Below are 22,711 nucleotides of genomic sequence, written 5' to 3'. Positions count from 1 at the left end.
CAACTTCCTCCTGGCGAAACCACCTGCCCCAATTTGAATGGCGGCCCGAGCCTCTGTCAGCTTCCTGCACGAGGTGCTCAGAACTGAGGTGGTGCCCACTGGCCATGCTCGGGCTTGGAGAGAGCTGGGTGTCCTTGTGGGATGGGACTGTGGGGCAGAGAGAGGCTGGGGACTCAAGAGAGGGTGTCCTGCTCCGGGGATTGCTGAGCTGAGGTAAAAAGGGCGGACGGGGCAAGCGCCTGAGGCAGGAGTTTCTTCTAGAGGATTCTGAGTGGGGCTGTGAGAGGTGGGAAGAGGGTGCAGACCTTGGGTCTTATTGAGGAATCAGTGAAGAAAACTAAAATGCAAGACCTGCTAACTTCTGACGGTGAACCAAACTGGAAGTCTTGCTAGGTAGCCCAGGCTAGCCTGGAATTTGTGGTAATCCTTCTATTTCAGCCTCACAAATGCTAGAATTAGAAGTGTGAGCTGCCATGCCTAGAAGTCCGTGAGTGATATTTTACCGGCAAGTATAGCAAGGAGAGAGTGTCTTCATCAGAGTTGGACTTGCACCAATATGTGTGCCTGTGTGTGTGTGTGTGTGTGTGTGTGTGTGTGTGTGTGTGTGTATGAGATAGAAACTGAGATCTCCGTGTTGGTGTGAGACCCCCATGATTTTGGGTGTGTGATCTCCATGTTAGGTATGATATCTCCATGTTGTATGGTCTACAGATCTGGATTCATTCATGTATTCATTTATTCATTCAACAATATTTACTCCATCCAAGAACTAGAAATGCAGCCAGGGTGGTGGGGCACGCCTTTAAACCCAGCACTTGGGAGGCAGAGGCAGGCGGATCTATGCGAGTTCAAGGCCAGCCTAGTCTATAAAGTGAATTCCAGGACAGCCAGGTCTGTTACACAGAATGTCTTGAAAAATGAAGAGAGAGAGAGAGAGAGAGAGAGAGAGAGAGAGGCACCTGCCTGCTAGCCACCAGGGGACCTCTATGACTTAGTGTTTCTGTTATTTTTCTCCTTTGGCAGTGCTGGGGATGGGTGCTGGGAATGGGTGCTGGGTGTGTACAGGGCAAACACTCTACCAGCTGACCCGTGTCTCCAGCATCCCTTTCTATTTCTTAACCCCCCCCCCCACAGCCTGTTCCCTCACAGTTTACAGAGAGCAGCTGGAAGAGCTCAGCCTCACTGCCCACTGAGTGCCGCAAACACACACACACACACACACACACACACACACACACACACGGAAACTGACGTTCCCTTCCGCAACCCTCCAGCCTGCCTTTTTTATTACAGGCGACTCAAACCCCGGCCTTTAGACTTAGTTTGCCTGTCACCTACGAGGTGGCTTCCACTGTGGTCCGTCCTTTGCAGAAATCTGAAAGTATTACCTCAGTTACTGGCTATGTACCTGCGGGGACCCTAGTGGCGGGGTCCCTCCACTCCTGGGTCCACAGTCCCCTCGCAGCCCTGGCCTCCTCCTCACCCACCCACTCCATGGTGGTTCTGCCCCCACTGTATCCCTCCAGGCCCCAGGTCCTGTGCCCGCTCAGGACCCCAGATCCCAGGCCACAGTTTCCTGTCCTATCACCCGCACTTTCCATGACACAAGAGGAAGTCAGCTGAGCCGGCTGGGTTTTCCATGCCGTGGCTAGGTGGAGGCCGAGGTGGGGGAGGGGGAATGAGCCCCCTAGGCCAGTGTCAGAACCTCAGCGGCCTCTGAGAGACAGACATGTACCCCATTGCCTTGGCTACACCAGGTAACCTCTGAAGAGCTGTACTGTGCTCTACCCTTCTGGTGTAGGGTATCACTCCTCAGTGATACTGACACCTGTCCTTTTGGATGGAGGACCGGGAGTTGGGGGTGCGGGGGAGGCAGCAAAGGAGCCACACGGGGTATGTGTGTAGGGGAGGGGAGGAGTTGAGGGCAGGAGGAGAGCAGGGAGGGGGCTGAAGGCTGAGGAATGACGGACACTTAGCAGGAGGTCAGTATTTGTTGAATGACTGACTCAGTTTCTTCCGTACTTGGCATCTTTGAGCACGCATGAGCATGACAGTCCCGGGCTGACTTTCCAGCTTCCCTACCCAGCTTAGAGAGTACACCCCCTGGCCCAGCTTTGCTCTTTCTCTGGGAGTGTGTGTGTGGGAAGACCCCTGGTGCCAACCTGCCCAGGTGCCGTTAGAGCGTGGCCTTTGCAGTGTGACCTTAGGTGAGTCCTGGGGTCTTCCTACCCATGGAGATGGTGGAGGGGAGTGCCAGGTGCCCTCAGAGGAGGGCCTTTCCGTGTTGGGACCTAGAGGATTTGGTTCTTGCTGGTGGGAGGGCATCGGCCTTAACTCTTGGGGGAAGCAGAGCTTCCAGGGCACTTTCTGGACTTGGACTTCCGGGCTGCTCAGCAGCCTCCCTAGTGTTTTGGGATAGTACCAGCCTCTCACATCTGTGGTGAAACTGAGTCACTTAATGAAACTAGTTACCTAACTTCCCCTTGGATGGTGTGTTTGAAGAAGTCTATTCTGTGACACGACCCATGGAGTACTAGCACAGGACAACGCCAGCTGGCTCAGAGGGAAGGTTCTAGAATCCATGGTTGTTGCTTCCAATGATGGCTTTCACAGTTGGGTAGAAACAACTTAGGGTCTGGAAGCTGACTGAAGTTCAGGGGGAATCGTAGGCAAGTTCCTTCCCCTTCCTGAGATCCATCTTCCTGCATCCCAGGGCTTCTGGAAGCTGCGATGATGGGGGCATGCAGGGCTTGTGAAGCACAGGGTACTCCTATGTGAGGCCAGTCCCTCGTGCTTGGCCCATGCTTTCCCAAAGGGGGTGTTATGTGAAGGCGCTCAGATGAAGAGACAAGCCTGCCGAACCACCTCTGTCACTCTCACCACAGCCAGCCCACAGCTGGCTCGTGCTTTCTCTTCTGTCGCTCTTAGGAGTGACACCGAGCTTGTTGGCCCACAGGGTAAGCATGTGAGAGCAGAAAACAAAGCTGCCTCAATAGAGCAAGGACTGCCTCAATAGAGCTTGTGTTAGCCAAGCCCATTTTGTTTCCGATGAGCCACCTGAGGGTCACTGAGGTCAGGTGAATTCCCCAAGGTGCAGAGCGCAGCAGCAGTGAGGTTTGAAATGTGCCTCCAGGTCCCCCGGCAGGTGGCTGTCCCTCTCTCACATGCCACCTGTCTCTTACTTCTGTTGGGTGCATCCATTGGCCTGAAAGGAATGCTTGTGGGTTAGAGACGAGACACTGGGGACCACAAGATGCCATCTGTAAAGCAGGGGACATACAGGGCCGGCCGGAGTGGTGAGGTGGACCAAGGCACCGGTAGAAATGCACATGGTGGGTGGGGGGTTTCTTAGAGCAGTGGACAGTCCCAGCCCCTTAAGGCGGCATTGCTCCTGAAGCTGCCTGCCTTTTTGATCACCCAGCCCAGTCCTGCTCTCTCTGAGAGCACAAGGCCTGCTCTTGAACAAACGAATGCATACGTGTCGGGGGCTCCTTCAGCAAGGGCACTTGAAGCAGACTGACCCCTGAGATTTCCTGCCAGTGAGGCAGTCTCTCACAGGACATTAGGACAGGGTGTGGGAAGGGCCAGCCTGAGGGGACTGCGGAGAAACTGTAGCCATTGCAACCTGTGGGGAAGTTAGGGAAGGTGGAAGGGCATTGGAAGGATGAGCAGTTTCCCAGGAAGCAGTGGGGTGGGTTTCCTAGGCTGAGGAAAGAGTGAACACGAAGGCTCCTGGGTCCTGTATGGTAGTAGCTAGTCTGGGGCAGGTGAGAAGGGTACAGAGTCGAAGCATGGGGCATGAGTCCTGGCTCGCTCACTTGATGTGTGTCTGAGGTAGAGGCTCTTCCCTGGTCCCCAGTTTCCCTGTTTTATAAAGGGCCTTCTCCACATGGTCATCGAGAGTCCTCAGACTGTGAGCTCACTCGTCAGTGTCATTTAGAAAGCTGGTCAGCACCTGAGCCATCTGTGCTGATGCCATAACACTCTTTAGAACACTCACACACAGGGCCAGCGAGATGGCTTAGCGGGTAAATGCCCTTACTGCCAAGCCTGACACCTTAAGTTTAATCTCCCAAACTCACATGGTACAAGGGGCCAAGTGACTCCTGTATATGCCTGATGCTGACACAAGCACATGCATGTGCACATACCCAAACATGCAATAAACACATGTGACTTAAAATAGCTAAAAGTTAATAGTTTAAAAAAAAAAAAAGAAGAAGCTCATCCACAATGTCCCCTTAGAGAGGCTTCTTGGTTGGGAGCTAGGGTCCTATGTAAGGGTAACTTAGCTACCCAGAGGGAAGGGAAAGAGCAGGAGAAAGTCCAGCCCTGCCACAGTCCAGAGCCCACACAAGCTATCAGAAGAGGGGACAGTAAACTGTTGTAATCCCAGCTTTTCCGGAGGTTGAGGCAGGAGGATTATAAACTCAAGGCCTTCCCAGACTACAGAGTGAGCTCAAGGCTAACCCATACGATTAGTGAGACTTTGTCTCAAAAATAAAAAGTGAAATGAGGGCTGAGAACGTAGCCTGAGCAAGGCAAGGGACCCCTGCACTAAGCAAAGAAAAAGATAAAAGAACAGGCCCTGAGGCACTGATGTTCAGGTGACCAAACCTTATGATACTTTGTGTCTTGCCGTCTATTTGAATAAAATATGCACGAAACAAATCTTTAGACAGCATTTCTGTGTCCACAAAAGGAAGTTTGCAGAATTTAGAATTAAGGGTGATGGATTAAGAGTGGAGTGAGCTTGAAAGATCTGAGAGCATGGATAAGAGTGGGTAGGTTTTTGTTTTTATGGATGATGCCTGTGTTGTTTAATTATTTTCAAAAGCATACATACGTATTTTCTAGGCATCATTTAGAGACAGCTTACAAGGGGTCTGCAGAAAGCCTCTTAATGAAAATAGTTCAGTGGTTTTCCTTCCTGATAAAAATAATTTATGCTGATTGAGAAAAGTCAGCAAACACAGTGGAGCATAAAGGAAACCATAAGTAAAACTGCCCTCAACCCTGCCACCTGGGGATAATAACCATGGTGAACATGGTAGGTCCTATGTAACTTTCAGTTTTTCTTTTTGCCGTTCCTAATTATGATAATTACGTTTTAAAGCTGGCAGCATATATAAATAATATGTAATATAATCTTTTATCTTTGCATTATAGATACATATATATGTGCAAGTATATATAAATACATATTTTTCTGGTGCTGGGGATAAACCCAGGTCCTCCCATAGTGTTTGTTCTAGACACTCTACTTCTGAGTTATAATCAACCTGATTGATTACATTTGTGTGTGAGTGCAGGCGTGCTTCAGCACCAGTGTGGAGGCCGGAGGATGACTTTCGGGAGTTCATTCTCACTTTCCATTTTGTTGAGAAAGAGTCTCTCTGCTTTATTTATTATTGAGACGGGGTCTTCCCTGTGTATCCCTGGATGACCTCAGCCTTACAGGGATGCGCCTGCCTCTACCTCCCGAGTGCTGGGATTACAGGCGTAGGCCAGAGTGGGTCTCTTTTTTCTTTCTGCTGCACTGCATCCTCCAGGCTAGCAGGCCTAGCAAACTGCTTTGATTCTCCACCTCCCCTCTCACTGGGAGTGCTGGTCTATACAAAATGCTACTCCATCTGCATTTTGCCTTTTTATGTGGGTTCTAGGGCTAGAGCTCAGGTAATCAGGCTTGAGTCACAAGGGGTTTGTTTTGTTTTGTTTTGTTTTTTTGAGACAGGGTTTCTCTGTGTAGCTCTGGCTCTCCTGGTACTCACTCTATAGATTGGGCTGGCCTCGCCCTCACAGAGATCTGCCTGCTGGATTAAAGGCTTGTACCACTGCTCCCACCCACAACTGATTTTTACCTGCTGGGCCATCTTCTCATCCTGAATCTTGGGCACGTGCACACACAGACACACTACACACTCACACTCATACACACTGTTACACACTCTGTCACTGAGCTTTATCCTCAGTCCATTTACAGCTCTGTGATAAAAGTTGCTTTAAATGTCTGTATGGTACCTAATACACAGCCCTGATGTAGACCTAATTCTTATTATTGGGTGTTTGTCTATTCTTTTGTACTTAAAATACCCATGGTAGCTATTTTTACATGATTAACTTTTTTCAATAGATCTTTATTTTCTTTAAATGGTGTTATTCAAACCAAAGGTTTTAATAATTTTAAACAGTAAAAGTGTTTATATGAGATATGAATGCTCATCTGTTGGGCTTACTTAAAAAGGGTGACCTGAGTAGGTTTGTAGCCACTGTAGGGATCAGTGCAGGGCACCATAGGACAGTGAGGAAGGGACCCATTTGGCGGATGACTTTTAATCAAACCTGTTGGCACAAGTCTGTAATCCCAGCTACTATAAGTGGGCTGAGGCAGGACAATCAGAGATTCAAGGCCTACTTGAGCTACAGAGCAAGTGTAAGGCTAGCCTGGGTGTAGTGAGGCCCTATCTTTTTCTTTTGTTTTGTTTCCCAAGACAGGGTTTCTCTGTGTAACCCTGGCTGTCCTAGAACTCACTCTGTAGATCAGGTTGGCCTAGAACTCAGAGATTTGCCTGCCTCTGCCTCCTGAGTAGAGGCCCTGTCTTAAAAGAGTAGGAAGAAAAAAATGAATGTGTTGAGATAGAGAAGGGAAGGAAGGAGGGAAGGACAGAAGGAAGGAAGGAAGGAAGGAAGGAAGGAAGGAAGAAAGAAGGAAAGAAGAAAAGAAAGAAAGAAATTAAGAAAGAAGGAAAGACACTTTTTCTGTGATATGCTGAGTGAGCTCTCTCTGGGAGAGGATACTGTCCTCTGAAGGTTGAGGCTATGGTCTGTAAGCAGAGAGAAATTTTCAAGGAGCTTTTGCCTTGGCCTGGGGGAGGGGGATGGGCTCAATGTGGCCTGGAAACTGGGCTTTTGCAGCCTTTCCTCTTCTGCTCAGAGCCAGCACCTGGATGTGCACACTTGCCTGCCTTGGTCCTTCTGGGAGGTCCTGTGCTACTGATTCTTTAATCCCTGTGGCGTTTGGGGTCATGCCTGGCTGGCCCTAAAGGATGATGCAGAAATATGTATCTATTGGTTTTGTATGTGTGATGGTGTTGACGACGGTGATGGTGGTGGGGGCAGCACCGGAGGTGATGATGTCCAGAGGATGATGTGCTGAAAATGGTGGCGATGGTGGAAATGATGGTGTTAGTGGAGATGGCGCAGGTGACTATGGCAGTGACAACGGATTGCATGGTGCTAAGGGGCTCCAAGAGGGCTTGAGGCGCTCACAGGTGGACATTTTAATCTGAGTATTTACGACTTTGTTTTAATTTGCCGTAATTCAGTACACTAGAAAACGAGTAATTAACACACCAAAGCCATAATTCACGCAAGTTATGGAAAGTTTTGTTTTTTACAGGCAAGGCAGCGTGTACCTACAATTCTAGCACTTGAGAAGCGAGGCAGGGAGATTAAGAGCTGGAGGTCATTCTTGCCAGCCTGGACTACAGAGATCTCTTAAAGCATCAGTTTTGTTTCGTTTTTAAAGGGAGGGTTTTAATTTTGTTTATTTAGAGGGCAAATGCCCTAAGATGGTTTAGAGGAATATTGTGGAGTGAGCTGAAACATGACGTCACTGGCTGGATCTCTGACTGCCAGGTAGTCTATGGTCTGTCTTCCTGCACAGCGCAGGAAGTTAGCATTTCATGAGGATCACACACATGCAGCTGTGGAGCTGGGACTCGAAGACAATGCTCAAGCTAAGAGCCTGTAATCCCAGCACTCAGAGACAGAGGCAGGTGGGCACTGTGAGTTTGAGGCCAGCCTGGTCTACAAAATGAGTCCAGGACAGCCAAGACCACACAGAGAAACCCTGTCTTGAAACAAACAAACAAACAAACAAACAAACAAACAAAATAAATAAAACTTTAAAAAAGGCTAAGAGAAAACTAGTAAATGTCGGACGCACATACCATAACTGATCAGGTGATGCCACAGACTGAAGCATGCTTTGCTTCTGCTCGCTGCTTCTACTCAGGTATCCACTGGTCTTTTCTTGTCACTGATTATTTTAACCTGTTCTTGAATTTTCTGCTGATGGCATCGCCCAGCTTGTATTTTTTTTTTCTTCTGAATCTGTCCATGGTATTTTGTGGAGAGAGTGTCCAGTCTCTCTTCATGGCTGTGTAGTACCGTGATGCCTGGCCAAACAACAGTTGACTGATATGCTCTACCGAGATGGGTGCATGTGTCCTAAAGAGTATTCGACTTTAACATCGAAGCTCTGCTGCCACCCACAGATACCTGCACAGCACGGAGCTGGAGACTGGGGTGTAAAACACAAAGCCACAGTGACGGAGAGAGCGGTGTTTCTGAGGCAGAGTGGCCTTGAGGGTGTGGTGCTCGGCAGACATTGGTCCTGCTGACTGGTTCCCAGCTGCATTTAGTACAGTGCATTCTCAGAAGCGTCTTACCTCAGCCCTCGGGTGGTGGCAAGTACCTATCCTTAGGCTAGAAGTGAGGGAAACCTAGGCTAAGGGAAGCACCTCCCACAGAGAGACAGGAAAACCAAGGTCTGAGTTCAGCTCTCCTCTCCCTACCTGTTTCCCACTGCAGAGGAACTTGCCTGGGCCCAGGAGACCTTTTGTGTCTCCAGGGACTTTCAGGGTAAGCCTCCTTCTGAGAAGTATTTAGTACTTAAAGGCACCTCCACCCTTTTGACATAGGCCAGGATGTTGTCATCTCCTGGATAGGAACTGCATAACGGAATTTAAAAACTTGTAACAACTACAGTAATGGCTTTATAATGTTTTAAGTTAGGTTTTTATTGGGACACATTCCTAGCTGTCCTGGGGCCCTGTGAGAAATCTTAAATGAGTTTCTTTTGCTGTTTCGGGATGAGACTCTTCCTTCCCTTGAATATCTTTTTATTTCATTTGCTAATGGAGAGAGTCACTGATGCCCTGCCTGGGAAGAACCTTTGTTACCCTTCAAGGCAGCCTGTGCCAGTTGGAGTCAGTTGCTGATGGTGAATTTTTACCTCAGCCTCTTTAGTCAATCTGACTTTCATAACATCTCTAGCACAAGATAGCCAGGTGAACTTCTGTCTCTTTATCTAGGGAGGTGGCCCATCTGTTGTTGTGTGACAGGTTAAGGAACCAACAGGGACACGCGATGCTGATTCTGAGCCCAGGGGTGCCACAGTGGGCACTGCCCACTAGGGAAAGTCTTTTGCAACGACACACCCAACCCTTCTGCCTTAGGCATAAGACATGGATTAGGAGGGCCCGTTCATGTTGGGGATATTCCCTAGACACACAGCAAGGCCGGTCAATGAAAGCCCGTGGCTCCTCCATCTGGCCGTCTGTAGGACAGGGCCAGGTGAGGAGGCTGGAGGTGAGGAGAGCGAGTGTCCGTGGAGGGCCTCAGGACAGACTTGTTCTGGAGTTCAGAATCACTGAGGCCTTAGGGCTGACCGGCCTCTGAAGCTGGTTCTGGCTTCTGGGAGACTGCCACTGGCTAGCCTTGAGGCTCCTCTCTGAATGAGGTGGGGGTACCAGAACCACCATTTGGAAGATCCTTCAGACAAGGACACTCAATGACCTTGAGGGTAGAAAACTGCTTTGGTGTGTGTGGGGGGTCCCATTATCCATCAGCTTCTAGGTGTGAGTGACTCTAAAGGGAGGCCGTTGGGAACTGGTAGAACTGTTTTTGTATCATGCAGGGTTTGGGGACCTCTGGGAGTGGGAATGATATCAATCAGGACAGGATTGACTGTTGGGAACCACCTTGCCCGAAGCTCTTTTCTGCTCTTGCTGAGGGGTGCCTCAGGCCAGGGACATTTCTCAGTTCCCATCAGCCATGATTGAAACCTCAAGGGCCTGCTTGCCTTCTGGGTTTCTCCTAGCTGCCTAGCAGTCTGGGTGTGCACTGGGGCATTTTTCCACTTGGAAGGCCTGGGCCGTGAGTGTGAGACCAGTGGTGCCCTCGCCCCATGTGAGGGGTGGTTTTGTGTTTTCTTGGTTTGCTACAGAAAGCACATTTGCTCATCACTCAAGAGACTGCCGAGACCTATAAGTTCTCCCAGAGGTGACAATGGCCTGCACTTCCGTCCCCTCCTCAGGGTTGTGCAGAAGCATCCCTGGTTCTAGCTGCTGGAGCCTGGTCTATTCCTGTTCACGGCTGATGTGAAGAAGCCATAAGGTCAAGTGCCTGGGGAAAGGATGGCACCTGGGATGTCAGATTCTGGCCCCTGAGCCCTTTCTGCCTATTATCCTCCAACCTCAGCCTTCTTTGTTGCTGTGGCAACAACAACAAAAAGAGTTGAGCTAGAGGAAGTTAATATTTTCTAGTACTTTCCTTGCAGCGGCCACTTAACTTATGGTTCCCCACAACCCTTGAAAGCACAGGAAATCTCGTCTGTATGTTACAGCTTCATTGTCTGACTCTAGTGTGTCTGTCTCTCCTCCTGTTCCCTTGGGAAAAAAATTTTTTTTCCAACTTGCTATGTAGTCAAGGAGGACTTTGAACTCCTGATCCTCCCGCCTTCAAATCCTGAGTACTGGGGTTGCAGAAATGCACCTCCGTGCCATGCTCAGGGTCTAACTCCACGTGCTCTAGACAAGCGCGCTACCTGCTGAGCTGCCGCCATGTTTCTGCATCATCACCTCAGACTCTAGGGATAGACTGCTTCTGTGCCAGGCCAAGGTCTACCCCCAGCTCCTCAAAGCGTGACCCAAAACACAGAGGGTATCAGTGGCTAGCCCCACACCCTGCTCCAGCTTCAGGGGACAAAGAAGCCTGAGACACTAGAGAATTTGAGGAGGCAAATAAGAGAAATTGGGACCACAGTTTGGTCTGCCTGTGGCACCGGCCCAATCCTTTCTGAGAAGTGTTTTTTCCCCGTAAGGTGGGGCCCCTTCTGTGGAACCGGGGATTGAATTCAGACTCTCATGGGTGCGAGGCAAGTGCTCTACCACTGAGCCACAACCCCAGCCTTTATCTTTTTATTTTATTTTTTTAATCTGGAGACAAAGGCTTGCTACCTTTCTCAGACTGGGCTCAGTCTGGTCTTGAACACATGATTGTCCTGTGCTGGCTCCCCAGTGCTGAGATCATAGGCCTGTGCCAGCAAGCCTGGGGTAGTAGTTCTTCTTTTCCTTTGTTTCAAGGGTCTGTAGGACCTGGGACCTGTGGGCTTCTGAACTCTTGATTGCCTCCCGTGGGCAGGCTGAGAGGGGTGGGGCCAGCACTTCAGGTTCTCAGAGGAAACAGAAGAACTGTAAGTGACAGATCAACGCTGCAGATTGTGTATCAGCCACACGCTGCAGAACATATTCCTCTCCTGTTTGCGCCAACCATGAGAAACAATCCACTGGCTGTTGGTCAGAAGGTTAGAAAAGAGCAAGCCTTAGTTTCTGCGAATACACAAAACTGGAGGCTCAAACTGGACAGAGCTGCAGGCCGAGTCAGTAAAGTCCTGTGCCCACCGGCTCAGCAGTCCGGCATCTTCCTGTGATCCTTCTGTGGCACCAATACACCCTAACCCTCAATTCCTGTCTGTATTAGACTCAGTTTCCCTCATAGATACACGTACCTAGAGTTCAGCTCGCTTTCTTTGTTTTCCTTTTGAGACAGGGTTCGTGTAATCCAGGTTGGTGTAGGATAACCTCAGGTTCTAGATTCTTCAGTTCGTGTGTCCTGGGTGCTGGGATTTCAGGCATGCTCCACCATAGTCTTCAAGCTTGGTTTTCTTTTCTTTTTTCCTTTGCTGAGACAGGCTTTCTCCGTTTAACTCTGGCTGTCCTGGAATTCTTTCTGTAGACCACACCAGGCTGGCCTCCAACTCAGAGATCTGTTTGCCTCTGCCTCCCTAGTGCTGGGATTAAAGGCCTGTGCCACTATGCCAGTCCAAGCTTCGATTTTTAATGCCATTTTCCCCCCTAAAATTGTTCACTACCCCTTGGACAAGGTTTGGAAACTGCAAACAATGGGAAAAAAAATTAGTTACTTTCAGACTTTCCATATCCAGAAAGGCCCTCGGCTACTCCCACGACAGCACCACCTGCCCTCCACTGGACACTTCAACTGTATTCTTTTTAAAGTTTCACCTTTCCTTCTTCCCTTTTCATCACAAAGGTGGCAAGGTGGCATGTTCCTTGGACCAGCTCTTTTCTTGTTTCTTCAAGCTAAAAAAGGAAACTCCTCTTTCCACCTCCCTGGCTAACCGCTGTTTGAAGATAGGAACCGCTTCCTCCTGTTCTTTTTGGAGGTTTTAAAAAGCACGTCTTTCCCCAGCCAAGAGCCTACTATGCAGAGGATGCTGGGTCCAAGTCTGCAATGCAACTGTGCACATGTTAGCGAAAACAGCAGCTCTCACATTTCCCAGAAGGGCTGCCGTGTGCACAGACCAGGCCTGGCTCTTTGCAGGCCTCTGTTACCTCCGTTATGGGCGCGTCTCCTGGTGAGGCAGGTATTGCGTGTTGAGCCTGCAGATGAGGAGACCTGAATAATCCTGGTTTCTCTCTCTCTCTCACACACACAAATTTGAAACTGCCAAGGTGTGATGGAGTGCACCTATAATTCTAGCACTCTGCTGGGAGGATCTTGAGTTCAAAACCAGCCTTGACCCTCTTTCATAAAATTAGCAAACAGGTATTTCTGAGAAGAGTAAGGAATATTCAGAATCTTTTTACCAAGTGACATTTCCCTGGCTTCCAACAGTCTTGTTTTGTTTTTAAACAAAAACTCCCCTATGTTTTTTTCTGGTTGATGCTATCCTGTTTGTTTTGAATGCATCTGTTGTCATGGACGACTTTGGTTTTGTTTTGAAAAAGAGCTTCCCTAGGTTTCCCAGGTAAGTTTGGAAACCCATTTCCAAGGTTGCTCTGTAGCCCAGCCTCCAGAGTGCCAGGATTACAGTCTTGTGCCACTGTGTCCAGCTTTTGTTGCTTTTTACATATACCCTTACTTGAGTATGTTTCCCAAGTCATTAAACATTTTGAGCAAAACATAAGTTTATTAACCACCTATCTTCCTACCGACCTGATGGCTGTCACACTTCCCGAAGGTTGGACCTTCAGTTTCAGGGTAGGGAGGTGATCTCTGAATCTATAGATAATTCGGTGATAAATCAGCTCCTGGATATGACGGCTTGTGTAAGAATGTCTGGGATTCCCAGTCTGGGAGCTCTCCAGCCCCAGAACTTGCTATTAGGCCAGGCTGGCCTCTAACTCATAGAGCTACCTGCCTCTGTCTCCTGCATGCTGGCCTTAAAGGTGGCCTGGGTCGGGGGAGCGGTTGTAGCGTTTCGTACACAATGTTTACTGATTTCTCCAAGGGTCAATATCTCTGTTCTTCAATTTAGCAACATCTGGTTTACCCTTAATTAGATCATCATTTGCATTCCTGAGAGTGTTTGTGAATTGAAAGTTTGCATATGTTGAGCAGTTGCCTTTGTGTCTGTTTGGGCTGAAACAGTGCTTTTCAATCAAACTTAATAGCATATTAAAAATGGCCTAAATCTACACCATTCGGTTGCTACCAGCAAGATACAGCTACCGAACACTTGAATCATTTATTTAAATACAGAATTATTCCATTTAAGCCTTTAATTTAAATCTAAATTTACATATTCTACTATGGCTAGTGGCTGTTGTCTTAATTTTTTTTTTTTTTTTTTTTGCCTTGGACATTAGGGTCTCAGTGGGTGGCTTTTATTGATTTGTGTGAGCTCTTTATATGGATATTCATCTTTTGTCGCAACTGTCACAAATATTTTCCTCAGGTTGCTATTTGACCTTTACTTCAAAATGTTAGGCAGCCAAATCAAGTTATCTTTTTTTTTTTTCTTTTTTCTTTTTAATTTGTTGTGGTTTCTGATGTAGGTTAGAGTTAGAAAGGCTTCCCTGGTGGAAAGGCTTCGCAGAGGTTTTCATGAGCTTTGTGCAAGCCTGTCTGTGATTTTGTTTTTAACCTCCTTTAGCCCTGTAATCTACCCAGAAGTAATTTCTCTGTGTGGCCTCTCTTCTCAGTGTCGTGCAGAGAAGATGTACTCCATGAACTTTACCTCAGATGGGATGCCCTGGTACGGTGAGCAGTCACTAGATAAGAGGACAAAATTTAATAGCATGTAAAATACTACTATTAAAAATTGATATAGCTGTAAATTTTATTTATGGTGGGGCACGTGAACTGTGTGACCCAGGGGAACTAGCCTGAAGCAAGGGTGAGATGGAGAACAGTGCAAACCCCAAAAATCTCCATCTGGAGACCACCAGGAGTAAGATGGCTCCCTCCCTTTTCTGTGCCTGCATGCCCCAGTGCCCATAGTCTTGTGACCCCCACCTCCGCCACTTTTGAGGTAGTCAGGTGCTTAGGCTTGGTGTTGACAAGGACATTTCCAGCTAGTGCTTGGGATTCCTCTTCAAGAAAATGAATCATTCCCAGCACCTCAGCCCCAGCCAATGATGTACACTCACCTGAACGCCCCTACCCGCTTCCCCAAGTTTACATAGCCCCTATTCCCCTCAATAAAGAGAGCTGTATTGCTGGAAGAGCCAAATTGAGATCCTGCTATCCCACCCACCCAACCCAGCTAAGCTTCATTCCTTCAAGCCCAGAATCCGTAGCATCAGTGCCTCGATGCCCTGAGGGAAACGAAGTGGACCCTCAGGGGTCCGAAATGACAGTTTGTTTGTTTGTTTGTTTGTTTGTGTGTTTTTGTTTGAGAGAGGGTGTCTCAGTGTACCTCTGGCTGTCCTGGAACTCCCTCTGTAGACCAGGTTGGCCTCAAACTCAGAGATCTGCCTGCTTCTGTCTCCCAGTGTTAGGATTAAAGCCGTGTGCTACCACGGCCCAGCTCTATCTTTTAATTTTAATACTTAGGAAGATTTAAAGTATTGTTTTTTACATTTTATTAATTCATTTTTTTTATGTCTGTGGGTGCACAAATGCCACAGCTGTGTGTATGGGCACCAGAGAGCAAATTTTAGGGGGCGAATTATCTCCTCCTATGTGGGTCTCTAGTACCAGAGAGAAATGAGGTGCATGGGGAGGGGAAGAGGGAAGGTGGGGAAGGGACTGAGAGGAAAGGAGGGAGGGGAATGTTAAAAAGAAAAATCAGGTGCTTAGCCTTGGTGGCAGGTACCTTTGCCCACTGTGAGACATGTCATGAGTCCAGCTCACAAAGAGTTTAATGACCTAAGAGAATGACTAAATAAGATATTAAATGTGTTTAAAGATGCTACAACCTGGCCTGGGACTATAGCTCAATGGTAGGGTTCTTGTCTGGCATGCATAAAGTTCTGGGTTCAATTTCCAATAACATACACACACTCGAGTGCGTGCACACACACAAACACACACATAGAAAGAGAGAGAGAGAGATGTATGCACTCACTCTCCGTAGAGTTCCAGTATGAGGAGTGCCGAGGGTGGATTCTGCCTGGGCTCTTGCTGAGCACTTAAAATTTGAAAGACCACTTCTAAATAGTTCTTTAAACTAAATAGTTCTTTAGTCAAAAGGAAATTGAACCAACGAGCATTGTATTCTAGGAGACCTTTTGATGGCCCCAGCTGTTCTGAATGCTGTGTCTGCTTTAGCTTTTACTAATAGCGTAAGCCTAAAATGTATCATTGTATTTGAAATCTGAACTTCCTTAGTTGGCAAGGAGCTCAGGCAGCTCTTGAGCCCTGAGAGCTGTTTCTTCCCTTGTCAGTCCTATGCTCCGTTCTTCCATGCCTGTATTTTGCATTGTTTTTCTCTTCTTAGTTAATTACAGGTGCTCTTTATACGTAAGGGCTGTTATTTCTTTGTCTCTTGTATGCATCACAAGTGTCCTCTTGGGCCTGTTGGTTTGTCTGCCACTGCTTGTACGATTTTCCTACTGCTCATAGGTTTTACATTTTAAGTGGTCTCTTTCTTTCTTTCTCCTTGTGACTTTTAAATCTAAAGTTGTTTTTTTGTGTTGTGTGGTGAGTCAGTGTGCTTGTGTGTAGGGTATAGCTCTTACTTTTAGTTTTTGTAACATGCTTGGGATGGCCTTCTTCACACTGAGGTTGTAAATATTTCCCCCCATTTCTCTTCTGGATCTTGTTTTGTTTTATTACCCAGAAGTCTTTAATCTAGCTCCATTTTGTCTCTCAAACCATCTTTAAGGTTTTCATTTTTTTTTTCCAAGGAGAAGAACGATTGTTTCAGAACTTTTTGAACATTTTTCTCTCTCCCTATTGATTAGAAATGTATAACATGAGGCTAGAATACAACTTAGTGACAGAATGTCACCTGACAAGTTCAAGTACTGGGGATAAAGGTGAGGGATGGGGGAGGGAGAAAGATGGGGGTCTGTTACATCTGAATTCCTTATAAATGATGTGATTTTTCTCTTCTGGATCCTTTCTTCCATTAATTATTCTGTTTCTAAAATGATGGCCACGGTTTTAGCTTCTGTAAACTTTAAATTTAACTAGACTCTTGAAAATGTAGAGGGACATTATTCTTTCTTAGTATCATTCATTTGAACAAAAAATCGTCATCTTCTGGCCTAGGCAAATTTCCTCTCTATTTATTTACTCATTTATAATAAGCCTCTTTCTGCGTTTTAAAATTATATTTCATGTCTATGTGTGCATGTGTGTGTGACTGCGCACAAAAGTGTGTGTATGTACTCACACAGGCAGCAACAGCTGCTGAATCCACCGAGTTGTCAAAACACCCAGAACACAATACAGTGCGATGGATATTTTTGTGACCTTACAGACTGGTCTGAAGGATCTCAGCAGGCTTACAGTACTGAGCCTCCCCAGCCAGGATCTGGTATTTAACTAAAAATACCCAGTGCCCAATCCCATCCCTGCTGGTAAAGAGGGAGTCAGGTTAGAGTTAGCGTTCTGTTCGGGGTCTATTTTAAAAACACCAGCAGTAAAAATGTTCTCTGTTCTAGGACCCAACAGCACAGAAGACACCAGGTCACAGACATCGTAGAATGCTCAAGAGGCTTGCCATGCAAAGCAAAGGTTCAGCTTGCGACATGGCTAGCCAAGAGCCATGGACTCACTAATCTGCCTCAGCTGACCAAATGTTGGATTTACAGTCATACACCGTCTGGCTGTTTATTATTCTTAGTGAAAAAAAACCAGAGTTTTTAAAAGTAAAATAAATTTAGGGGGAAAAAAACCCCGAAATTATGGTGGCACTGTAATCTGAACACCTAGTCCATATTTCTCTGGTGTCTTTCTATAATTAATATTCTTGCCTGTTGTGGTAACACACCTTTAATCCCAGCACTCCAAGTAGAGATGGTAAGATCTATGTGGGTTCAAGGCGAGCCTGATCTACGTAGTGAGCTCGTGTCTCAGTAAATGAATAAATAAACAAACAAGTAGATAAAAATGAAAGTCTAAAATGAGTATTCTTGCTTAACATGCTAGCATTCTCTTGCAATTCTAACACTCAAAGGGCAGAGGCAGGAAGATCTTAGCCAAGTTTGAGGTCAGACTGGGATACACAGTGATACATTGCCTAAAAAAACAAAACAAAACAAAACAAAACAAAACAAAACAAAACCAGAAAATGGGTGTCCGGAAGAGGCAGGAATCTGCCTAAGTTTGTGCTGTGAGTTAGAGCTGGGTGCTCTGTGTTTTGTCCTCTTCCTTGGGGAGGTGGAGGACTCTCCTGTGAGAACAATGGCCACCCAGTGCCCGGAGTGTTGGGAGGGCAGAGAAAGGGACTGCCCCCTGAGGCAAACAGACACCACATCCTGCTGGGGTGGGCCTCTCGGATGCCCTGACTCTAATCTCCACAGATTCTCATGGTGCCCAACACCTGGAGTCAGGGGCCCTGGCTCCCATCCGGATTGGATTATTCCTGTCTGGGATCCTCTAAAACCCGGGGACCAGAACAGATAATCTCAAGTTCCTATCACCATTCCTGATTCCCATACATATAGCACAAGCTCATTTGCATTTTGTAGCCATTTAGCCAGAGGTTGGCTCTGCCGTGCTGCATGTCCGTCCTGAGGCGTGTGACCAAGCCAGTGTGTGAGGAGGCTGGTGGGGTGTCAGTGGTCAGTGTAGAAGATCGGGGTGGAGTGTCAACAGATGGTGTCATTTTTGTGCAAAGCTAGAGGCCTGTTTCTGTTCTGGCACCAGGATCCACAGGATAGCCTGTATGGCCCAGGTACAGCCCACAGAAAGCCTGCACACCCAGGCCCAGGAGCTTGACCTGAGGTGCCTCTGACTGGTGACTCCAGTGAGCAGGGAAGAAGCCAGGGAGAGAAAAATGTGGCTGCCAAGTCACCTGTGGACTGGCACTTCTTGCCTTTCCCGTAAACAGCAGGAAACTGAGGCCTTGCATGTCATCTCTCTCCATCGGACAGCTCCAGGGGAGGCCTATGTTTTCCAAGAAGCCAGTTCCTCATGCCCTGTGTTTGGGATGGGGCCCTGGACTGTTTTTGTAACCAGGCCTGGTATTGTCTGCCCCAGACTTCCCTTCCTTCCTTCCAAAAACTTCTTCCTTAGGGTCACAACTCTAGGACACAGGTGTAGGCGGAAGGACAACTTGCAGAATCCAGTTCTCTCCTTCTGTCACATGGGTCCTATGGAGGCTTGGTGGCAAGCTTCCTTACCCACTGAGCCATCTCGCTGCTTCCTCTATCCCACCTCTTGGAGGTGGGTGGTGGGGTCTGTAAACTTCTTCCAGGATGCCAGGCGCCTGCCCAAATCCTCACTGGAGATAGTTGCAGTGAAATTCCTTTGCTTGCAGCCAATTCTGTGCTCAATCTTGCATCAAGGCCCCATGTTGCACAGGGCCAGTGTATGTTTGGGGACTTATCACCTGCAGGTCTGGTCCACCTGCGGCCCGGAGGGTTGAGGTGGAGGGATGAGGGGGCCTCACTCTGGGTGGGTATCGCTCCTCCTCCAGAGCCACTGTCACCCCCAGCCCCACAGGAAGTGGTTCTTTCTGTTTTTCCTTTCTGTCACCCAGCAAGGTTCTGCATGCACATTCTTCCATGGTGAATGCGGGTCCTGCAGCGGGCCAGGCATCAGCCAGCGAATCCGCAGGAAGACTCTGGAGGACTGAATTTTGGGAAAACATGGGTGCAATGTCTGTGGTTAGTGTGCTAAGGTTATTGGTAGATGCTGATTGTACATTTAATCATATCACATAGAAAAGGACAAAAGAATGCTTCCTGCAGGTTCGCAGCTCAGGAAAAGCCCCTCCTGTGTGCTTCTGGGGCACGTCTTTTAAGATGCATTTCTGTTCACACACAGCAGTTTTAAACAAAGAATACGGTCTGTAGGGATATGAGAGTTAAGGCTACTGTCCCAGCCAGCTTTCTGTATTGGGAAATGAAGCAGATGTACGGTGCTTGCAGAGATGCTTAGCCATCTCCTGGCCCTTCTCCCACTGGCACTGCTATGAGAAGCGAGCATCCTTGCCTTTACCTTGTGCACCATTGCTGTGAGAGCTTTGCCCTAAGTCTCTAGGTCAAGGGTTATCGTGTCGCAGTGATGAACATCAAAAAGCCAAAGGCTCTGTGCTGTGAGCACAATCTGCTTTAGGTTGAGGGGAAAGCTGAGCATGATGGGTATCTAGGGTGACCTCCCAGACCTACTTGAGTCCCTCATACCCTATGCCATCTATGTCCTCTGCCCAAACCCTTTCTCCTGGAACCTCTCTGATTCATTTTCCCCTATGGTCAGAGCCTCTATGGCTACTGTGATGCCTGTAGGTAGCAAATGTCAGACAGAGGGAAAAACTGAACAACAGACATCTCTGGGTTCAGGACAAGGAGTTCTGGCCCCTTCTGTGTGGCTTGGGTTTTAGTTGGAGCCTTGCACTGTGACCTCTCTCGGTCCTTTGTGTGTTGTGGCTGGGACTCGGATGATCGCTAAGGCAAGCCATGACATAAGGCTTTGGATCTGAGGGGATGTGGGACCCTGCCAGAGCCACACGAGCACCTGTAGTCCTGTTCTGAGTGTAAGCACTGGGTGGCCAGGGGGAGGATGGCGTTTTCTTGCCAACACTGTAGTTCCAGAGGAAGCTGCAGCCTGTATTCTTTATTTTTTCAGCAGCTTGGGGAGTAAATGCCTGCTATTCAATCTGCATCAGGCACTGTTCGTGGTGCCTACAACACTAAGTAGAACAGACAAAATCTCTGCTACTGATGTGTTTCTTACAGTCAAATTTGGGGAGACAGATGGTAAACAAGATAAATAAAAAGATATTGTTTGTCAGACGTTAGGAACTAAAATAGGGGGAAGAAAGGAAGTGTGCCATTCAGGGAAAGACTGTGGGTTTCTAGAGGAATAGAATTCCCAGTAAGGAGTGGCGTGAGTGAGGGCCCTAGGGCAGGAATTGTCCCAAATGTTTGCTAGTAGGAAGGCCAGTGTAGTTCCAGCAGTAGGGTGGAGCAAGGCAGTAGGACTTGAGGGATAAGGGGCAGTGGGGCCTTTATTTCAGCCACTGTCCTCTGTAAGAGGTATAGAAAACTGCACCCGGCAGAGGACTGAAGCAGATGCTGAGACTCACAGCCAAACTGTGGGCAGAGTGCAGGGAATCTTATGGAAGGGTAGGAGAATAGGAGGGCTGGGAGAGGACAGGAAGGAGCTCTACTAGAAGACCAACAGACTGGGTCCAGGGGAGCCTACAGAGACTGATGCACCAACCAAGGACCACGTATGGAAAGGACGCAGGTCCCCTGCTCAGATATAGCCCATAGGCAACTCAGTTTCTATGTGGGTTCACTAGTAAAGGGACCAGGGTCTGTCTCTGACATGAACACTGTTGCCTCCTCTTTGATCACTTCCCTTGGGTGAGGTGGCCTTGCCATGCCACAGAGGAAGAGAAGCAGGCAGTTATAAAGATACGTGATAGTCTGGGGTCAGTTGGTAAGGGAGGAGGGTTCCCCCTTTCTGAGGACTAGGGAATGGGATGGGGGTGCAGGGAGGGAAATTGGGACCTGGAGGAGATGAGGGAGGGGATGATCCGGATGTAAAATGAATAAATTAATAAAACAAATTAAGAAGAAAAAAAAAGAAAATACACCCAAGAAGCAAGGGCAGGAAGCAGGAAGACCAGCTGGGTGAGAGATACTGGGCCTGAGTATTTCCAGTCCTGGAGTATGGTAGGTTAGAGATGGAGGATTTGGGGTGACATGGTGGGTTTTGGGAACAGCCCCTCTGAAGATAGAGAAGCCTGGTCAGAAGTAGGAGTGCTCACTCTACCTGTGGCTATGTTCCACGTTGACTGGCTGACTGGGGAGTGTGGGTTTTTGTCACAAGAGAAGTCTCAGTTGGGGACACACTGGTGTCATTTCTGTGGACAAGATAGATGTGGGGCCTGGTACTCTGGCACCAGGATCATGTCATTCACTGACTTCTATGCCCCTCAGCTATCCTTCGTGCAGAAAGACAGACATTTGTCCCTGAGCCCACCCAATGCTGCCTGTCCCCTCCTCCTCCAGCCTTCTTTTTTTAGTCACTTGTCTGCTGTGGCTTTGGGGAGGGGCTTCTATTTTGGGTTCCTTCCACCCCCACTGGCAGAGGAAAGAGGCTGGGAGCCATCGACACCCTGTCCCAACGACCGACGACAGGTCTGAAAACTAGGTCACCCCCCAGCCTGGAGCTTAAATACCATGTCTGTCATTGACTACATGTCTGGTCCCCAGTAATGACCTCATGGGCTCTGTGTGGCTCTGGTCAGCCCACGGCTCCTCCTCCCTGGAGCCCTGGTAGATGAACAAGCAGTAAAAGGGTTCTGCTCATCTGCCATAGCTCCTGAGGCTCCTGGCTGGCAGGAGGACCGCCCACTGAAGGCACAGGGACAGACGAATGAACTGGCAATATGCCCAGTGTTGTAATTCACAGGACAGATTAACAAACCCAGGCGATTCATCTGACTGAGACCTGTGTGAGAATGCTGTTCAAACACAGAAAAACATGGGCAAGACTGTAAAGCACAAACTCTCTTTTACAGTGTGTGTGTGTGTGTGTGTGTGTGTGTGTGTGTGCGCGCGCGCGTGCATTCGGAGATCAAGGGATACCTTGTAGGAATGGGTTCGCTCCTTTCACCATGAAGATCATGGGGATTGAACTCAGGTCAGATTTGGTGGCAAGTGTTTTACCTGCTGAGCCATCTTGCCAGCCCCCATGAACTTTTTGTTGTTTTGTTTTAGGAATAATATACAGTCATATAACCAGGACCCAGCTCATGAAATAAAATATGTCCTCTAAATAGAAGGTTCCCCGGGCTCCTTCCCATCTGCAAAGAGCTCAGCCCCATTCTGTCTGTTATCACTGTTGGTCAGATCTACCTCTTCTGAATTTAAGACAAAGGGAGCCGTGGAGTGTTTGTTCTTTTGCTTTTCGTTCGAATGTGGGATTCTCCTGTGTTTTTGATGTAGCATGGTTTGCGGCGTGCTTTTCTGTTTTATTGCTGCACTGTGCCCCGTTGCATCAATAGACAGTATTGATTTTGCTCTGAGTAGCACAAAGGCCTCAATTCACCGTCTCTTTCGGAGCATGGCTGCAGTCCTGGGCACAGGTTTTTGATCTGTCTGTGTTCTGACCATTAGTGGAGTTTAGCCAAGGCTGGATTTAACCAGGAGCTGGTCATGATATTCACGGACACACTTCAGACACTCTGAGAATCTCTGTGAAGAGCAGGCTTCACTTATGAAAACCTCTGAGGAGGACCCAGAATCCACAATCCTTCCCCCCTCACCCCTTG

General features: G+C 48.0%; 1 long non-coding RNA gene across 1 annotated transcript in view; it reads left to right on the top strand.

The window, feature by feature from the left end:
- Positions 1-17,301, top strand: part of LOC129682025 (uncharacterized) — a 36,677-nt gene extending 19,376 nt beyond the window's left edge. Inside the window, exons 2-3 of the long non-coding RNA XR_008720903.1 lie at positions 14,013-14,065; positions 16,923-17,301. This is a non-coding gene — a long non-coding RNA (uncharacterized LOC129682025). The remainder of the gene's footprint in view (positions 1-14,012; positions 14,066-16,922) is intronic.
- The last annotated feature ends 5,410 nt before the right edge of the window (positions 17,302-22,711 follow it).

Source organism: Psammomys obesus, unplaced genomic scaffold, assembly GCF_907164565.1.
Source record: "Psammomys obesus unplaced genomic scaffold, mPsaObe1.curated_primary_1811, whole genome shotgun sequence".
Classification (NCBI taxonomy): Eukaryota; Metazoa; Chordata; class Mammalia; order Rodentia; family Muridae; genus Psammomys; species Psammomys obesus.
Note: the sequence above shows the minus strand (reverse complement) of the source record. Positions and strands in the feature narration are given on the sequence as shown.